Here is a 20,584-nt window from a genome sequence, read left to right as displayed (position 1 = left end):
CCTGGGCCTCCCTCTATGGGGAGATCGATTGTGGGGCCCCCAGATCGATTGCCCCACAGAGGAAAACCCCACTCACCCACCGCAGCACTGCCAGCCAGGTAGCCTGGGCCTCCCTCTTTTTTTTTTTTTAAGTAAGATTAATGTTTACTGAGCAATACAAGATTGAGTACTATGAAGGGTTTACCAGGATGACAATGTACCCTACCCCCACCCCTTCCACCCCAACACCCAGAGACTACAGTACTTAGAAGTTACACGCAATGGCCATAACTGCTGAATATCTATTCGTAACAAACAAACCATAGCATATTTATACTGTATCACATCGAGTGATTATAGAAATCCATTTATATATTGCTTGTATAAAATCTTTTTTTTTTTGTAAAAAATATTAAAAAAAAAAAAGAAAGTGTAAAATACATGTGCAGTTGAAAGCCCTGCCAGGACAGCCAGTCTGTAAACATTCAGGGAGTATGTGCTTTGGAAGGGCACCTCATGCCCACAGCAACTCCAGCAGGGCCGGTAAGGGTGCGCTCTGGCTGCCGCTCCGGGCAGGACCGAGCTGGACCACGGTGGGTGGGTACAGCAGGGCCTGGCACTGTGCCCTTCTCCAGCTTTGCATCAGGATCAGGGGCAGGGGCAGGGGCAGGGCTGGGGGCAGGCAGATTGCAGTTTCATTCTGAGTTCCATGCTCAGCCTAACTCATGGCTTTTCCTGGCTGCTCGGAGGTCCTTTGGGTGGGTGCCCTGGCAGAGAGACCAGAGAAGTGCCCACAGCTGCCTGGTTGGGCATCTCTCTGGCCCAGAACCTCTGTCCTGCCTCCTGCAAGCCTGGCCCCAGGGAGAAGAGGCCCCCCTCAGGACTACTTTGGTCTCAGTGCTGGGCCCTGGGTTTCATCAGCCTGGGTTTCTTCCCCTGGGGTGGCTGATCTGAGTTTCACAAAAAACCTGGCGGATGCTGGCTGTGCTGAGCCTCATTGAAGAGTTTTTCATGCAGCAAGGAAGAGCCCTCTGGGACCCTCTTCCTCCCCTTCTTCCTCCCAGCCCATGGCCACTTCTTCTCCAGCTGCTCCAGCAGTGGGTTGCCTTCTGAGTCAGAGGTCTTAAGGCTGTCGGTGCTGAGGATGCAGGTGGAGCTCTGCCCATTGAGCATCAGGATGAGCTGCTGCCGCTCCTGCTTCAGCTCCTAGATCTGGGATTTCAGCTCTGCGTTCACAAGCTCCAGCCACTCAGATTCCCGCTGCAGAAACTCTGTCTGCTCCTTCTTGTTCCAGCATCGGGCTGCCGCTGCTTTGTTCTTTTCCTGGAGCCTTTTCCTCAGCTCCTCTAACTCTTCTAGCTCACTTTTCACAGGTTGAGGCTTTTTGCCCAGTATCACCTCCACGAAGTGCAAGGGGGTGATCCTGGCCCCAATGTTGCGGTTGTCAGCGTATTTCAGCTCCTCTGCAGTCAGGGCCAAGCTGGGGAGTCCGGTCAGGGGGTTGAGACCTGGCAGAGAGCCTGCAGTCACGGGAGGGTCCAGGATCTGCCCAGGCATCATAGCAGGAGGAGTGGCAGTCCAGCCGTGCAGAAGCTATGGGCGGTGGTGGCGTCCCAGGGGCTCCTCAGTGCCACTGCCGCCCGGCTGCTGAGCTCCGCCTGTTGCCCAGGCCCATCCGGGCCCTGGAACCACTGCAGTGCCAGCCCCGCCACCGCTGCAGCGTCTGCCGTTGGGAGTACCTCCTGTCGCGCCCCGCGGAGCATCCCTCCTGCAGTCTGTGGCGGCGACCTGGGCCTCCATCTTTGAGGCGATTGATCCCAGGGCGGCCTGGGCCTCCCTCTGCCTGGCAATCATGGGGCATTGGTGGCCCCTACCAATCGCATCTCACCCGCCTTGGCTGGCCTGTGCCAGTGTGTGTCATAGTGTGGTCATCCGGAAGGTTGTCTGGAAGATCATCTGGACGGTCACTCTGCTGTTTGGTGTTTTGTCGATTTGCATATTATGCTTTCATTATTATAGATTTTTTATCTTTTAATTATCAGATTTATAAGATATATACATATATTTATAGATATATCTTTATTTATCTTTCATTAAATAATTTCTATTAATTATTAAGTAAAGGAAAAGTCACATCCTTTACTTAATAGTTATCACCATACACTATAATAGCAAAAACATTAAATAATATGCACTTAATAATGAAAGAGATTATTCTAAAATCATATTTTGGGGGCTAATTTTTAAAAACATTATAAAAGAACATATTCAAGGAACATATGTTGAAATGTTCAAATGATCAGTTGCACTAACAGTGAATGAAGCATTTTTAGGAAGACTGATAATAAATTCAGACTTTGTATATCTCAGAAATCTGCACTGGATATTCTTTGAGGTCTTGCAGTTAGAGAAAGTGTTTAAAGGCAGTCAAATGCATGCTAGATCTCAAGGAATATAAATATTAAAATGTGCTGAGAGAATGTAAATTATATAAAGAACTTGAAAAATCATTGCAATTTCACTTTTTTAGCAAATGATCACTGACTGTACTGTTGCATTCACACCTCTCTTAAAGGGACATGTTATTAGCTATAATGGGCACAATGTGAGCTTCAACAAATCATTAATTGTGGAACATCTTCTTTTCCCCATCTATAAATCCTTTTATTAAACCGTGCCTCAAATAAATCAAGAAGCTAATTATTAGCAGCTGTGGTGCAACTGTGATGCTACTCATATTAGGGGAACAAAGAGAGCAAGGACTTCTCAAGGATCCAGAAATATAACTTTTTATCAGTTTTGGCACTGAACAAGAGAGGAGCAATCAGCTCATGACTGCATCTAATAAAACTCACCTTGCAGCTTGCATTGTGTGAATTTATAAAATTCTTAGAGCACACTTGGTAATTTAGAAAATTTCCTTTACTATAAAGATAGGGAAGATAAAGACAAGAGAAGCTAAGTGAATTTCACATTATCACACAGTTAATCATGGCGGACTCCAAAATAAAAAGAGCACTTTCTGAGTCCAAGATCACGGGTCTTTGTGATTTGTTTTTTGTGCTAGCACTTAACCTATGGCTCTTCCAACCCAATATCCATTAATTCAATATTTGTTTATTCAGTATACAATATTTAAATATCACTGTGTCTTTTAGTTCTCATTTGTCCTTTTCAATTTACTGCAGAAATTACAGCAAATATATGTTCAGGGAACACATGTTTTGTTACATATATAGACGGTTTTTGACTTATGGTAGAGTTACATCCTGATAAATAGTTTACAAAAAGTTGCAGACATTATAAGTCCAAAATGAATTTAATATTTCTACCCTACTGAACATCATAGCTTAGCCTAGCCAACCTAAAACATTCTCAAAACATTTACATTAGCCTACAGTTGGGCAATTTTCTTGAGTTTCATCAGAAGCGGGAGACGTAGAGGGACATTTTGTAAGATGGGATGCAAGAACACAAAACACAATATCCAAAAAATGCTGCCAACATATTACTTTGTGGAGTTGTTTACCCACATGGTCAAGTTCCTGAGTGGGACCCATGGCTTGCTGCCCCTGCCCAGCATTACGAGAGTACTATTTGCTAGCACACACAAAAAGATCAAAATTCAAAATTTGAAGCATTGTTCCTACTTAGCACATATCCCTTTGGCACCATTATAAATTAGGAACTAGCTGTACATATATATGTACACATACATTAAACATAAATAGATATAGATAGAAAAATAAATGACAGATAATATTAGCATTATCATGCTTGGTAATATTGCCTATCATATATTTTTATATTTTATGTTTTGTTATTATGTATGCCACCAGCAATCCTATATAATAAAAGGGTAATATGCAAATTGACCGAACGGCAGAACAACTGGTAGCTATGATGCACACTGACCACCAGGGGTCAGACACTCAATGCAGGAGCTGACCCCTGATGGTCAGTATGCTCCCACAGGGGGAGCATTGCTCAGCCAGAAGCCAGGAGAGTGCAACCATGGTGGCAGGAGCCTTTCCCAACTCCAAGGCAGCACTAAGGAGCAGTGAGCAGGCAGGTGATAAGGAGCGAGGGCTCCCAGACTGCTAGAGGGATGTCTGCCTGCCGGCTTAGGCCCACTCCCCACGGGAAGCCAGCAGGCAGACATCCCTGAGGGGTCCCAGACTGCGAGAGGGCCAAGGCTGGGCTGAGGGACCCCCGCAAGTGCATGAATTTTCATGTACTGGGCATCTAGTTGATAATAAAATCTCTTCTTTTAAGGCCTTCAACATTTATTGAGGCAATTTACCACACACACAGACACACACACACACACGGTGTTGTGAAGGCTAAGTAAAGATATTCACTAAATATTAAGATACTAAACTATTTGAAATGAGATACATAGAGAAATATATACTATTAAATAGAGATATTAAACATCACATTTTAATAGTATTTTTTCCTATTTAAAGATTTTTAGAACTGATGGATAGTATAACCATTTCAATGATTAGATCAATAGGATCACTTCTGTTTTCTAAGTGTAATATGGGATATTTCCACTTAAAACAGAAAGTTGAAAAGGATAAGCACTACCCAAACACACTTAATCCCCCCTCCCCAAATAAAGCGATGATTAGGTCTTTTGAGAATCTTTGGACATGGAGGTAGGGGAGCAACTCCAGACAGTTTGAGTTTGTTAACTGCACTGCCACGAAGCAGCAGGGTGGCTCCCGGGCTGCTTTCGGGGATAATGATCACCTCGGAGGGAGCAGTATTTCTGTAAACGACGTTCATCATGAGATAAAAGGGGAGGGCCTCTCACAAGCATTCCATTCCAAGCTACAGAGTTCTTTTGTTTTCAGAAGAAGCAGTTATGAATTAAGGCCCACTGCTGTTCAAATAATTAGGATTTGTGGTGTTTAAGAATTAACTCCATTAGACAAGTAAAATGGTATTAATGGTGTGGCTACAAGCTGTGAAACATAGAAATATTACTTCCTAAGACAGCTGTTCAACTGCTGTTAAAATATGCAAACTTCACAAGAAAAAACTTTTTTTTTTTTTTCTAGGAAATCATTGCCTGGCTAAACAAACAACAACAAAGGAGAGATATAAGAGCCCCATTGAAATGAGAGTTCTTTTGAACTATTGAAACAGTTATGCACAATCTAAATCACTGAGGTAGCAGAGAATCATTTTGGGGTTAATGAATCAAAGAGTGGAAATTAAGGGATCAACCCACAAAGGTGTTTTAACAGAATGATAAAGGAAGTAGTAATTCACAAGGTAAGTTTCCTGGAGAACTGGTAAGTTTTAACATGATTCTTGTGATACCATTGTAATCGGGTGGTTATTAATAACAGGAAGGGAGCAAAAGGGAGGCCAGACATTATAAGCATAGCCATTTGGGCAGCTTCACCAGGAAGCTGCAATATCACACTCCCCAGGGAACGGCTGGCCCATTCCTTGCAGATCACTGGGGAAAGGGATCCAACAAAGGGGAGATGAATGTATGGGCAATGGGTAGGGTGAAGCAGGGAAACTGCCTGTCAGTCGAACCTGGGGAAGGATGGATTGGCTAGGGTTGGCAGGGCCTTTGCAAGCCCATGAAAATTTGGGAATATGTAATCTCCTAAATAAAGGAGTTTGATCTCTCTTGGTGCTCTTGGCTCTCTGGTTCTTTCGGTTTTGCTCCGCTTCCTTGCATTCACCCGTGTTCCCTCCATGGCCATGTGATCGTGTGGACCCACATGCAATGGACTGATGGATTGCAGTGGGGAACACAAACTAATCTAGCCTGATGTTGGACTGAACACTGGCTTTGATTTTAGCCCCGCTGAAGGCAAAATGGGACTTCTTCCTTGGCAGGACAAGGGAAAATGGAACCTTGCAAACTTAGGGGTGTAATTCCACAGAAATAAAGCTTCCTATAGTATCTCATCCTCCCATGGGAGTCTCAGAAAATCCTTTTTTTCAGGATATCACAAGAATCCCATTCTGAGCAGCAACAGGTGGGGATGAGGAGCTCTCCCCACCAATAACATTTGCAGAAATAAATACTAGTATGTGGATAAATAAAAATGTTTTGCACAATGAAAAACCTTAATTGGGCTTCTCAGATAAAGCATTGAACATACTAAAATATGACAATATTGAAATCCCTTAAATTGAGAATTCTACTTTATTCTTTTACCTGTGATAATGAAAACCTGAGGCAATAGTGGGGGCAAAAATGCCTAGAGAATCTAACTACTTATGTTTGCCTATTTCCCAACCTTTTCAGATACTGAATGCAATCTATATATATAAAAGGCTAAGCGACCAGCCGACTGGCCGACCAGCCAATGGGCTGGTAGGTCTGATGTGCACTGACAACCAGGGGGCAGACGCTCAATGCAGGAGCTGCCAAGAGATAGCAACTTTGCAGAGTGACCTCTCGCACTTGGACACCCCTTGGGGGATGTCGGTCTGCCAGTTTCGGCCTGATCCCCGCAGACCAGGCCGAGTGACCCTGCCTGTTGGAGGGACCGTGCTCACTCTGCAGACACCCTTCGAGCCCCGTTGTCACCCCAGGTGCAGCTGGCCTGGGAGGGACTGTGGGAGGTTGGTTCCAGGGCGTGTACAGCCCATCTCGCCCAGTCCCACCCTGCTGGCCACCTTCTAATTAATTTCCTTTCAATGTGCACAAATCCGTGCACCGGGGCCTCTAGTTGATACATAACTCCTTAGGAAGGCTTTCAGTGACTCTATAGTGTTTTGTCAGGGAAGCACAGTATCAGCCATACTATAAGATTAAAAGGTTATTTTTAACTAGAGGCCCAGTGCATGAAATTCATGCACTCAGGAGTGAGGGTGTCCCTCAGCTTGGCCTGCACCCTCTCGCAGTCTGGGAGCCCTCGGGGGATGTCTAACTGCCGCAGAGGCAGGAGAGGCTCCTGCCACTGCTGCTGCACTCATCACCTGTGAGCCTGGCTTCTGGCTGAGCGGTGCTCCCCCTGTGGGAGAGCACTGACCACCAGGGGCAGACGCTCAATGCAGGAGCTGCCCCCTGGTGGTCAGTGCGTGTCATAGTGACTGGTCATTCTGCTGTATGGTCGATTTGCATATTAGCCTTTTATTATATAGGATGTGGTAAATTTCAAATCATGTCTTAAATGATTATGAAATAGTAAGTTATCTTGCAAAAGCATGTCAGTGAAAGATATAGTAAGACTTCAAAGTTATGTTAGTGACCTACAAATTCAAACTTATATAAAGCCCTTGGAATAAAATTCCTGCAAATGAACTTCTAAAAATATATGTGGATAGTGGAAAGAGGAAAAATGGTCTTGTATGAGAGACTGGCCTAGTGAGAGGCAGAGGGAACATATTAACAGGAAAGAAAATGAGAGCCTAAACACCTCAGCAAAGGCAAGAAAATTAAGGAAAAGAGCATAATAGAAATTCAACAATTGAACAGCGGGTGGTATAAGAATTGTCTAGATAGCTCAGTCTGTGCTCCTGAGAGAACAGGAAGAACTGTTAGGCAGTTAAGTATATTTTAAAAGAGTCCAAGGCTTGATTGACTCTTTAGATGAAGCCCCTGGTATAGCAGCACCAAGTAGAAAGACCTCTTCCTGATTATACTTCAAATAATGGTGGAGCTTAATGTCTGAGGACCGGGATGAATGGGCAACCCAAGAATGCCAAATCTGTGCTATGTTTCCTTAGGCAATTTTAAGGCTCAATTTCTGTATATGAAACTGAGAAATTTGGAGAAGATGGCTAAGCAATTGATTTGCTGGTAGGTATACACTTCATTTCTATTAGTATCAGAAAGTGATTTCTGGCACACAATATAATAAATTTCTTCTAATAACTGGTCTCATTTGTTAATATTGCTGTATCTATAAATAATACAGTTAGTACATAACTGGGCAATGTAAGCCAAGCTACATGAGTAGAAATATTTTCAGAAATAGTAACCTCAGAAAATTTGAAAAACAGATGAGATAGTATATCTGTAGTGCTACTTGTAAAGAAACAAGTGTTTATAAAGCAAACATACTTTCCAAGTATTTTTAAAATTTTAAAAAATGGTAAAATATATTCTTAGCGAGATTTCACTGGAAGGTGATATGGCAAATCAATTCTAAACTACATTTTTGTATTTGAATATCCCTTAAAGTGCTCTTTTTCTGATACTAAAATTATATTTTACCTCGGATTTAAAAAAAAATTAACATTTGCAATTATTTATCCTATTTTCTACAGTTCCAAGTCACATTGCATTTGGAAGATACTCTTGTTTCAGTTCCTAGAAAAACACACTCAGACTTTGGCTACTTAAAGGCTCATTTCCATAGTCTTTACAAAAACAATTCCTTCCTATGCCCTGATTCTTTCATCCTTTAAAATCATTTGCATTTATTTATTTATTTATTTTTCTACTATTTTGATTTTTCAGAAATCTTAATGTCTGGGACAAAAGTATCTTGGATTAAGTCTGATCAAAAAAAGATCTTTTTGCAAATGATTAAATCAACGTTCTTGCATATATTTTAAACATTTGTGAATTTGTTTTTCTGAATTGCTACCAGAGACATATCTGGGTAAAAAAAGTAAATCATTTCTGAGCTCACAGAACTGAGGATTGCAATATAGGGATTCTAATCAGTCTGCCTGTCTTCTCTCATTTTAAATATATGGATATATTAATTTCATTTATTTGAATGTTTATTTTTTTCAGATTTCTGGTTCTAAGTATGAAGGCTTTCATTTAAATTGGTATATTTCACAAAACTTCAATTTGACTGGTAATTACCAGCTGGCTTGTCCTCAGTGCTAGAGCTAATATCTTTGTTAATTGTGCCAGAGTCAAATTTGATCTTGGGGGGCTTCTGTTTTTCACGTTAATGATTTGTGATTTAAAGATATTAGATTGTAAATAGGATTTCTAAGGACATGATTCAAATGTAGAATTCTTTTTAAAAAAATAATTTTAAGTATCATGTAGTATATGCTCTATAAATACTTAGTATTTTTTTAATATATTTGAAGTAATTATGTTTATAAAATTATTTGTATATCAAGCTTCTTTATGGTAGAAAATTATTCCAAGGAAATCTTATTTATTAAATATTTTTTAGGCTGATGTACAGAATCATAAGCTTCATTGAGAATCTATAGTCTTAATTTATACTATCTGCACCAATGTTGGTCTACATATCAGGATATTGCAAGTGTAGATTTGGTTCTGCTTATATTTTTCTGATTTTATATACTTGGTCACAGAATTTAGATATACCCAGTCCCTATCTATTCTCAACATTATGCATATATATGGAAAATGCTGTCTTCTCAGCCAAGGCTTTCTATCTGTATTGGCTAGAAATTATTTTCTACTTCTGGACATTATGATCTCTTTGAGGATTATTAAATTCCTTAAAACCTAGAAAATCTGTAGTAGTTAGAAAAATAATTTTTCTTAAACACACAGATAAATCAGCTCACTTGAGGATACCCATGTTGATTCAAATAGTTGTTACTAAATAATTTCATGCACATTTCTAGTAGAAGTTACCATATCTGCATCTGAACAAAATCACTAAGGTAAAAAAAAAAAAAATCCTCTAATGTCTTGTAAAGAGTATGAAAAACAAAAAAACAAAAACAAGAGTGATAGTAAAATAAAAAAGATTTTTCTCTTCTAACTTGTTATTAAATATCCCTGTGAATATATAATTTACATTTTATTTAAACTCTGTATGTAAAAGCACTGTGTGTGTTTTTTCTATCACAAGCATTGAAAACAAATATATTTTTTCTTATAAAGGAAAATTCAACTTTGAAATTCTGATGATTTTTATGACTTTTCAAGCCCTTTGTTGTTCTTGTATTTCACTTACAAGAACCATTTATAATTATACAGGATATTTTCATTTGTAAGCTTATAATCTAATAGCATTTGCTTCTTACCATTGATTTTATTCATAGTCTTGCATGCAACAGCAACCCTACTTCATAAATGTATAAATGTTCAATGCAAACTCAAAATCACAATTTCAGTATTCAATCTAGTTTAAAGACTTCTGATTTTCTATGACTATTTAAAAGGTCAAATTAGCTTTGACTTTGCATTTCAGAATATATCTACAGTATTGATATTTGGCATTCTAAAATTTCATAAAAAACAATCGTTAAGTAATTAAATAAGTGAAAAAGGTCAATAAAATATTGATAAAATAAATTATAATAACTTCAAAGTTTAAAAAGTAACAATATACATTTTACTAAGAATTCTTAGAACCTGTTAACTGACAGACCTATGATTGATCTAGATACTCGCTTTAGCTGATGTTGACTGAATCCCTCTATATAAAACATAAGTACATGAGGAAAGTACATTTTAATTTTAACCCTAAGATTTTATTTTATATTTTTTAATCCTCAGCCAAGGATATTTTTCCATTGATTTTTAGAGGGAATGGAAGGGAGGAGGAGAGTCAGAGAGAGAGAAACATCGATGTGAGAGACACATTGATTGGTTGCCTTTCCTATGCAACCCCAACCTGGAGCAGGGGATTGAGCCTGCAACCAAAGAATGTGTCTTTGTATGAAATGTGCCCTTGACCAGAATCAAACCTGTGACCCTTTAGTCCTTGGGCGGACGCTGTATCCACTGAGTCAAACTGGCTATGGCATAATCATAAGATTTTAAATTCTTAATGAAGGGAATATCTTTATTAATATCTCTTTCAGCATTTAAATAGGATACTGCAGAGATTTTTATGTTAACAGTAAAATATTACCAATTTACTAAACATGAACTATATTTGTTGACAAAGTAGTAATTTTATTAATTTATCTCCCCCTAATTTCTTTAAGTTTTATAGGACATGTAGTAACACACATTACAAAGACCTTGTAACTCTCATTCAACCTTACAGGTCCCTAAAGTTGTGCACGTGTTTTATTCCTTTTGCTTCTTGTTTCAAATTGGTCAGTTATTTTCTGAGCTTATACTTTTCCTGTTATTACAAAGACATCCATCTGCATTCAGCACACAAAATCAGCATTGTTTTCTGACCTCTGCCTCTGGTGCTGGAAATCTATTGGTTCAAATGCCTGCAAGCTCCATTTCACCAAATAGTTTGTCACTTACTAAAATGGTAACCCCCTTTTCAGTCTATGCTAATTTTCTCTTTGGTTATCAACTGGCCATTTTGCCAATGTCTTACATTTTTTTAGGTCACACATTTACGTAGGTAATGTCAGCACACCAATTCTAGGCAAAAAATTCCGTGTCAGTCATGTTAATGTAGGTTATGTACCATTGACATCAGATCCCAAGTTATTAAGACTAAAACCACACTTTCCTCTCACTATATATGATCAATATCAGCAAAGGGACCCTGCTAATCCTAGGCAACCAAGGTTGATGTAGAACCATATATCAGTGATGTTTCCAGAATTATCAAACCAGCTATGTTGAATCTGTCTGTGGATTTAGTCAGGAAAGCTCTTCCTGTTTTTTTGTTGTTGTTGTTTCTTTTCTTTGATTGTCATATACATATACCTGTAAGAAGGAGGGTCCTCTTGTCAAAATCCACATCTCAATTAGTTTCAATTTTAATTTGGTCTTTCTAAGTTTAATACATTTATTTTGGTATGTTTTTCTGTTTCCTTGTAAGAGGAATATCAATCATTTAGCATGCCTTTTCTAATATCATAAAAATAATTAAATTATCTTTTATTTTACATTTCTGCTATGTCCAAAGAATGTGAATGTCTACTTTTATTTAATTTTTATCAGAAAACAGGACCTGATTTAAAGTATAACATCAAATTATTTCAAAAAATGGATAACTTTTGTTTTTTTTTCAACATACACTCTTATAGTTTATATTTGTTTTCTTGTTTTTATTAAACTTACTTAGAAATTTATATGTGTCAGTGCATTACCAAAGGTTTATATTAAGGAATTAGTTCTGACTATTTTATCATTACTTATTTATTCACTATTCAAAAACTATTTATTAAGTGTACAAATTGCCATCATATCTACCTCTCTATCAGTAAACATATACATACTCTGCTCCACTGCTTATCTTTTTTATTGTTGTCTTTCCCTGGATGGAATAAAAAGTTTATTAGGGCAGAGTTTTGTCATTTTTGCTCACTGATGTGATTCATCTTTAATAATAAAAGCATAATATGCTAATTAGACCAGACAAAGCCGGTCTAATTAGTATATTCGAGCCCTTGTACGAATTTCATGCATCAGACTTCTAATATACATATATAAGTGTGTAGCACTTGGCTATAGCTCAATACCATTTGCTGAGTGGATGGAATAATGAAGTACCAACTATATGCCAGGCACTGTTCTAGGTTCTTGACATGTATTTGTAAAAAAAAAAAAAAAGGAAGAAGAAGAAGTACTATAGAACTTACAATCTGTGGGGTGGAGAAAGCCACATAGCCAATGAACAATAGTCATAAATATCTATATAATAAAAGCCCAGTGACGGTTATGGCGGAACGACCAGAACAACTGGTTGCTATGATGCACCGGCTGCAGGGGCTGCCACCAGCACTGCTGCCGATCCTGAGGGCCCCGGGGCCAGTTTCATGGCTGCCACCAAGGCACTGATAAAGCAGAACATGAAGGTGACCAGCATGAGTGTGCAGCTTGAGATGAAGGCTCTGTGGGACGAATTCAATCAGTTGGGCACTGAGATGATCATCACCAAGGCTGGCAGGTCAGGGTACGCCTCTCCCCACTGCAACCCACCCCATGTGGCACCAGTCTCGGGCAGCAGGGTTTGGCTCGATCCACATGAGCAAGACTGAGAATCAGGGTAGGGGGCGCTGCCTGGCTACCTGCGGGTCCAACTCCTTTGCACTCTGAGTCCCGGCTTGATCGGGGGCGGCCCCTCCCCCTGGCTGGCCTGGCCTGATCAGCCCCATCAGGATGGGCCGGCTGGACCCCACATGTGCATGAATTAGTGCACCGGGCCTCTAGTTGTTATATAGAATATTAAAGATGATGAATTTTATAGAAAACAAAGAGCATGACAAGGACAAAATAAAACAGGAGTTATTTTCTAGGAAAAGGGTTTTACCAGCAGAGTTAGTAATGTTAACATGATGGTCATGGCAGGATGTATTAAAAAGGAAATGATTAAGCAATGTCTCAGAGGTAGATGAGTTAGTCAGGCTAAAAGGTAGAAATAAACTCCAAGATGAAAGGGGGATCCCATGAGAAGCAAAGGGTAGAATTGAGAGAGGGAGGGACAGGTGGAGAAGATGAGACCAGAGAGGTGAGGAAAGGATGAAAATCATGGTGGCCCCAGAGGCTAGAGCATTAACTTTGTCGTATGTTAAGTGAAATAGGAGGGTTGAGGAATTTTGAGCAGAGAGGTACTATGTAAACTGGTTGGTTAGTTGAGAATAAACAGTGTGATGGTGCATTTAGAAGGAAAGAGTGCTTACCACTTCAGTAAGACCAATCAACTGGACATCCAGGCATCACTGAGCAATAATAATATGTTCTTTCATATAGAACTGTTGAGAACACAAATTTTAGAAGCTGCCTTAAAAATGATTTCTTATATATTAGGGAAGCTGGATTAAACCTTCCTTAAAAGTAGAGTAGCAAATATTTTAAAGTAAATAAATGCATTTGTAATTTATTTCATCTTTCATAAGTTTGGCCATTTTTTTTATTTGTTTGTTTATTTCTGAGTGTTAGATTTCTAGGGTTCTTTACATCTAGTATTTAGGCAAACTTTATAATATGCTCTTTCTCAGATTCTTTCAGAATCTACTCAAGATATATCCTGCACACATAATAGAAGTCATTACAAGCTCATGGTAAATTGGGGGTTAATTGTTCCTTTATAAAACGGGGTGCCCCCAAACTGAGCACAATGCTTTCTCACCAGAGCAGAACAAAAAAGACAATATTTTTTCTTATGAATAAAAATAGATATAAATCTAGTATGTGTTTATTAAATATTTACTATATAAAAACTTCAATTCTGTATACATAGCCCAAACAAAAAGCAATTCATCAAACATGCAGTTTTCATAGAACTTTATTTATAAAAAAGACATTCATTCTTTCCACTCACATTTCTGATGCATGAAATGCTTTTTCATTATAGGTTGGTCAAATATATTTATAATACACTTGAATGATAGTAATGACTATGAAACAATTTTATTGGTCTCCACCACCTTCACCTTAGGGAAGGGTAGCAGACTGCAATTTAATAATACATGAAATAAAGAAAACTAGAATGGGGTGTCTCCTTGCCCCTTTCCAGTCAAGTACAGTGACAATAATTACTCTGATCTTAATTACAATTACAATGCTCTTTTCAGCCCACATAATTCACAGACAAAGGAAGCATTAAAATTTCTAAAATGCAATGTGGAGGGATCTTTTATGGCATCCCATAAATTACAAAAGCTAAGCCATTAGAGATATTGTCAAAGTCACCTCCTCATGCAAAATATGAATGAAAATAAAAGGCACATTTATTTTCATAACATCAGTGTATCTGACATTTCTCTAAGGTCTAGAGATGCCATTACTAATGAAGAGTTGTTAAAGAATAATGAGCTCAAGGCTCTCTTTTTTGAATGATGAATAAAATTTATGTCTCGGGTCACATATGCCCAAAATTGTGTATTGCACACAAATTACTGCGCAAACGATATTTATAATCCCTATTCTCATGCGTGACCTGTGCACGCAAATGTCCAACCCCTTACTGTTGTGGGAATGTCAATATTTGACAAGTGAGATTCCTCTATGACAATTAATCTCCTTTTTATTTACTTTCCCAGATTTTGAACATATTATTGAAATTTTAAGTACCAAGTCATTGAAATTCATTCTAGTATTTCTACATGTTTCTGAAAGGATGTTGGCAAGCACACTCGTTTTAGATGCTTTCTAAACAGAGCATTGATGTTCTTGCTGACTTAGAATTTCCATAGGTACACTTCAAAAAATCATTTCACCTTTAATCTAATTGGCAAAGGAATATGATAATATTTTACATTTATAATGTAAACAGCTTTAAGGATAAATACTTTCCAGGTATAAGGATAAACGCCGTGGCAGTGGTCCAATCTTTGGAACGCTCATGAATGTGCCTTGCTAGCCTGCCTAGTAAGCAGATTTATCTGGGAACACTAATCCTCACAGGAGAAGGCACACATATGTGGTAGCAAATTATTGTGTTTTAAAAATATCAGTTGAGCCAAGGAAAGGAAGGTGAGCAAACAACTCCCTTTTTTTCACCAATTATGCACATACCTAGGATTGAAACAAAGATGAACATTTACTTTGATTTATATATGGAAGCAGTTATGTAAAAATAAATTTCAGTAAAGAATGTCTTGCCTGTATTTTGTGAACGTTACTATTCTTCCTTGAGCAAAAATTACATACATGAAAGTGTTATCATTGACTAAAGAGGGTTGAACGGATAGATTAGATAGATCAGAGGATCCCAACCCTTGCACTGTGACAACATTGAAGATCCTATGCTTGGTAATAGAAAGTCAGTGATCTATAAGATCTATGCCACAATTTAACTGATTTAAGTTTAATATCACTTATCCATTAAACGAATTAGTGACAGCTTCTTCATGCCTATCACTACAGCACTTCATGCCTATCACTACAGCCACTTGGTGTTAATATATTAGATCTTCAATAATTGAAAATATTGAATTATTCGTATAATATACTGCTACATTCAAAAAATATTAATAAATGCATTTAAATCTATGATAAATAGCTCCCAATTCTATCAAGTTATTTAACTGTGTTTCAACAGCATAAAATGAAAGCAAATAACATTGATTAACATTTAAAATTTTGAATTACGTAAACAGTTTCTTATATTCATATATTTCATGAGACTTCTTCTTGCCTCCATGTCCAAAATACTGTTCTTTATTTTACAGAATCCACAGGTTTTTGCATTTCACAGGCTATTTTTATTTAGGAGAGTTGGGGAGAGGGCTATACCAGGTATATAGAGGCCATAAGTTTTGACCATTTGATTTGGGCATACATACTAGTACCTCTGAAAGCAGAGATTTTTTATTTATATTTTTTTTTTACAGAAAAGAATTCCTTATTAAAATTTTAATTTCAACTTCAGCAAACATTTATTTCATTTCTTGTTATCTGAAACTTTCTTTAGGAAACCAAATATTTTATTTACCTATCCATCCTAAAATATTTTATTTGTCATTCATTTTCCCCTCAGGTTTACTGTACCATTGTGAAATTTATTCTATTTCTTCTTCTCACATTTGCACTGTCAGTCATACATTTTCAGAAGTCTGTACAGGTGAATAATACAAGATATGATGAAGATCTGTAATTTGTTCAGGATCTCACAGCAAAGAAAAAGATTGAAATATAAGCCAGAAATTGATTCTGATATTTTTCACTCTACCGACCTCCTTTTGGGTAGCTTCTTTGCTTACCAACTCTACACATTAAAATTAATATAGACTCAGTATTTTTAGCATCTATCTGTAAAATCTTTGTAGACATTTGTCATTGACTCCCTCGGGATCTCTCTCATTATCCTCTCCTATTTTATTTATTTGCCTAAGCTAGGTTAACTTTATGCTATACACACAAACATATACGGATACCCATGTGTTCATGTATCCCAAACAAAATGCTCAGCAGAGATCTAATTAACCACTTTCCCCAAAGACTTTTTAATCTAAAATGTGTATGCACTTTTGTTTCCGCATAAAATATATTTCAGCTTATTGAAATCTTTGATTTTTATTATTTAGGTCAGAGTTATAGCTTGAAAACATGTTTGGTTTATATTAACACTGGCAAAATTAGTGTTTCCAGTGAAATATCTAAGAGATAAGAGAGAAAGAGAGAATGGCTAGTTAAATAATATGAGCTTATAAATGGAGGCCAAATCAATATCCACATCCATTTTGTCCGATTTGCTTTTGCCTATATAATTAGGCACCAGGCTCTGCCACATGTTCACTTGCACATAAAATTAGCATAGATTCAACGAAATGGAAATTTTCTTCTCAGGTAAGGTTTAACTTAGTTATTTTTTCTGCTCTAATTCAGTAAATATGTATATATATACACACACTAGAGGCCCAGTGCACAAAATTCGTGCACTGGAGAGGGTGTCCCTCAATCCAGCCTGCACCCTCTCCAATCTGGGAACCATTGGGGGATGTCGGGCCTAAACCTGCAGTCGGACATCCCTCTCCAATCTGGGAACCACTGGGGGATGTCGGGCCTAAACCTGCAGTCGGACATCCCTCTCCAATCTGGGAACCACTGGGGGATGTCGGGCCTAAACCTGCAGTCGGACATCCCTCTCCAATCTGGGAACCATTGGGGGATGTCGGGCCTAAACCTGCAGTCGGACATCCCTCTCCAATCTGGGAACCACTGGGGGATGTCGGGCCTAAACCTGCAGTCGGACATCCCTCTCCAATCTGGGAACCACTGGGGGATGTCGGGCCTAAACCTGCAGTCGGACATCCCTCTTACAATCCGGGACCATTGGCTCCTAACCACTCGCCTGCCTGCCTGATTGACACCTAATTGCTCCTCTGCCAGCCTGATTGCCCCCCACTACCCTCTCCTGCTGGCCTGATCACCCCCAAGGCTTTTATTAGTATAGATATGATCCTTCACAGAAAATTTTACTAACCCTGCTTTACAATAAGGGCTTGACAATTGAATCATTGGGACCAGACACGAAGATTTCCTTTCTTTGAATAGTGGAGGGAATAATTTTCTCTGTCTTTAAGTTGCCCTGAAATTAAAATGAGATAATGACTTAGAAAAGTATAAAAGCACCATATAAAGACAACTGACTTTTTCATGTACTGAAAAGACAATAAAGTGGTAAAATGAAAAACACTATTTTTATTATCCCCCTTCCTTCCTTTACAGCCTTTATTTAAACTTTGAAATTTCACTCCAATTTTCATTTCTTTACATTCAATATTATTTTGTACTAGAGGCCCAGTGCATGAAATTCATGTGGGAGGGGGGTGTGTCCCTCAGCCCAGCCTGCACCCTCTCTAATCTGGGACCCCTCGAGGGATGTCCAAATGCCTGTTCAGGCTCAATCCCTGTAGGATGGGGCCTAAATGGGCAGTAGGACATCCCTCTCACAATCCAGGACTGCTGGCTCCCAACTGCTCGCCTGCCTGCCAGCCTGATCACCCCTTAACCATTCCCCTGCCAGCCTGATTGATGCCTAACTGCTCCCCTGCAGGCCTGGTCCCCCCCAACTGCCCTCCCCTGGAGGCCTGGGTCCCCCTTCAACTTCCCTCCTCTGCTGGCCTGGTCAGCCCTAACTGCCCTCCCTTGCTGGCTTGATCGCTCCCAACTGCCCTCCCTTGCAGGCCAGGTCCCTCCCAACTGCCCTCACCTGCTGTCCATCTTGTGGTGGCCATCTTGTGTCCACATGGGGGTAGCCATCTTTGACCACATGGGGGCAGCAATCTTGTGTGTTGGAGTGATGGTCAATTTGCATATCACTCTTTTATTAGATAGGATTGTTTTCAGGTTTTATATTAGTTACAGGATAGTGGTTAGACAATCATATACTTTACAAAGTGTTCCCCGATATTTCCAGTACCCACCTGGCATCATACCATCATTACAACACTATTGACTATATTCCCTATTTAAGTGACAATGGGTCTACAGGTTCCTTCCAGTCTTTCTTTTGTGTTGTTCGCCTTTCCTTTTCTTTCTCACTTATTCTCTCATTTTCCTTATTTAGTATCTCAATTGGCCATCAAAGCTCAGTGAAGGCACTGGGACACGCTTAATCCATTTTACAGACCAGGACACTCAGGCCAATTCCAGTTGGCTGTGGAACTTGTCTCAGCATGCAGGGAGGCCTCACAGCCATGCTTTCTGCCCTTCCTAAGGGGCAGCCACCGGGCAAACAGAACCAACCTTCCAGTCAGGCTTTCGAGCCTCTTTCTCAAGCACCTCTTCACTGTGGACGCTCCACATTCTTTCCTCTCCCCAGTCCTCTGCCCCCATTCTTTACTGTCCCCACCCCCCCTTCTCCGGAGCAGGTGGAAGGCTTTGCACTCATCGCCTAGGCATGCTCTGCAGAGGGGCAGGGCGGTGGAGGCTTGCTTTTGGGTCAAGGTGGGAGCAGGAGTTGCCACCTCTGAAGTGCGAAGGCCACCTGGGCGAGGCCGGTTAGCACTGGGAGCTTCTCTGAATCGCATGGGTCAGTCAGGTACCCTACAGTGCGGCACTCCTCCACTGAGGTGGCACCGCCCCTCAACCCCCGCCTCAGGGCTGCAGGTCCTTGCCCCAATGCCCGGGTGTCCTTCCATGCCCCTTGATCCCTGGCCAGGCCCACCCGCGTCTTGGGGCCACTGCAGAACCTCTCTCTGCAGGTGAGGCAGATCCCTGCCCACCAGTCCCCTGCCCCAGGCTGAGCCCCCTCTGCTGCACCCCACCTCACCAGGTTTTTGCCTTTGATCTATGGCTTTGGTGGCAGCACACTCCTAGCAAGCTTGGTACCCAGAGGGGCACAGGGTCAGTTCTTTGCCCAGAATGTTAGAGGTTGCAGTAGCATTTGCAGATGTCGCCCAGAGCCTGCTGGCAAAGGCAGCGCCTGTGTGGGGTGTCCTCATAGAGGGATGGTGAGGCGCTGCTCGGTGCCCCTTGGAACACCTGCCTCTTGGCCAGCCGCTTTGCCAAAGCTGAGGCACTGGCCCTGGAGTTGCCCCTCAGGCAGCCCAGCAGTCGGGCCTTGGGCCTCTTCTTCCACATTCGGCCTTCATACATCCCTCTCTCCTGCAGTGCTTGGGCTCCAGGCTGGAAAGAAAAGAACCAAGATCAAGAAGGACAAAGCCCAAAGGAAGTGAGTCTTGAACCCCCACATCTCACTCTCTGGATTTCCTTCTGCACCTCCTCTCTGTGTCACATCTTGAAGGGCACCCTGCAGCCCAGCCACATGGCCACCGGGCAGCCTGGTAGAGTCGGTCTCTGCGAAGCTGTGAATCTGTGGCCAGAGGTCCAGTCTGGGTCTCAGCAATCCCATGCCTGCGATGTTCAAGGGCCCCATGGGAGTGGCTAAGCAGGCCCAGTCCCGCCTCCCTGGGGCTGCGATGTTCCAAGGGCCCCATGGGAGTGGCTAGACAGGCCGGCTGCTCCTCCCCTGGGTGGCAATGTTCCCCGGGTCCCTCAGGCATGGCTAGGCAGGCTTCTGCCCCTCCCAGGGCCTGCAATGGACCTGGACCCTGTGGGTGGCATCTGGCACTGCCCACCCCACCTTCCAGAGCCCAGATGGACTGGTACCTTGCCAGTGGTGTCTGGCGCTGCCCATCAGGCCTTCCCCAGCCCCCAATGGACCCAGACCCCCCAGGGGCAGGCCATGGCGCTTCCTGCCCCACCTTCATATGCAAATTTACCCACCATCTTTGATGGGTTAATTTGCATAGTCACTCTGATTGGCTGGTGGGCGTGGCTTGGCATAGCGGAGTCATGGTTAATTTGCATGTTTCTCTTTTATCACTATACACACACACACACACACACACACACACACAC

At 40.8% G+C, this 20,584-nt stretch overlaps 1 pseudogene across 1 annotated transcript in view; it reads right to left on the bottom strand.

Moving 5' to 3' along the window:
- Positions 1-1,539, bottom strand: part of LOC308242126 (jun dimerization protein 2-like) — a 29,186-nt pseudogene extending 27,647 nt beyond the window's left edge. Inside the window, exon 1 of the transcript in view lies at positions 1,045-1,539. The product of the transcript in view is annotated as a jun dimerization protein 2-like (transcript). The remainder of the gene's footprint in view (positions 1-1,044) is intronic.
- Between the last annotated feature and the right edge of the window lie 19,045 nt (positions 1,540-20,584).

The sequence above is a fragment of the Plecotus auritus genome, assembly GCF_963455305.1.
Source record: "Plecotus auritus genome assembly, chromosome: 1".
In the NCBI taxonomy this organism is placed as follows: domain Eukaryota; kingdom Metazoa; phylum Chordata; class Mammalia; order Chiroptera; family Vespertilionidae; genus Plecotus; species Plecotus auritus.
Note: the sequence above shows the minus strand (reverse complement) of the source record. Positions and strands in the feature narration are given on the sequence as shown.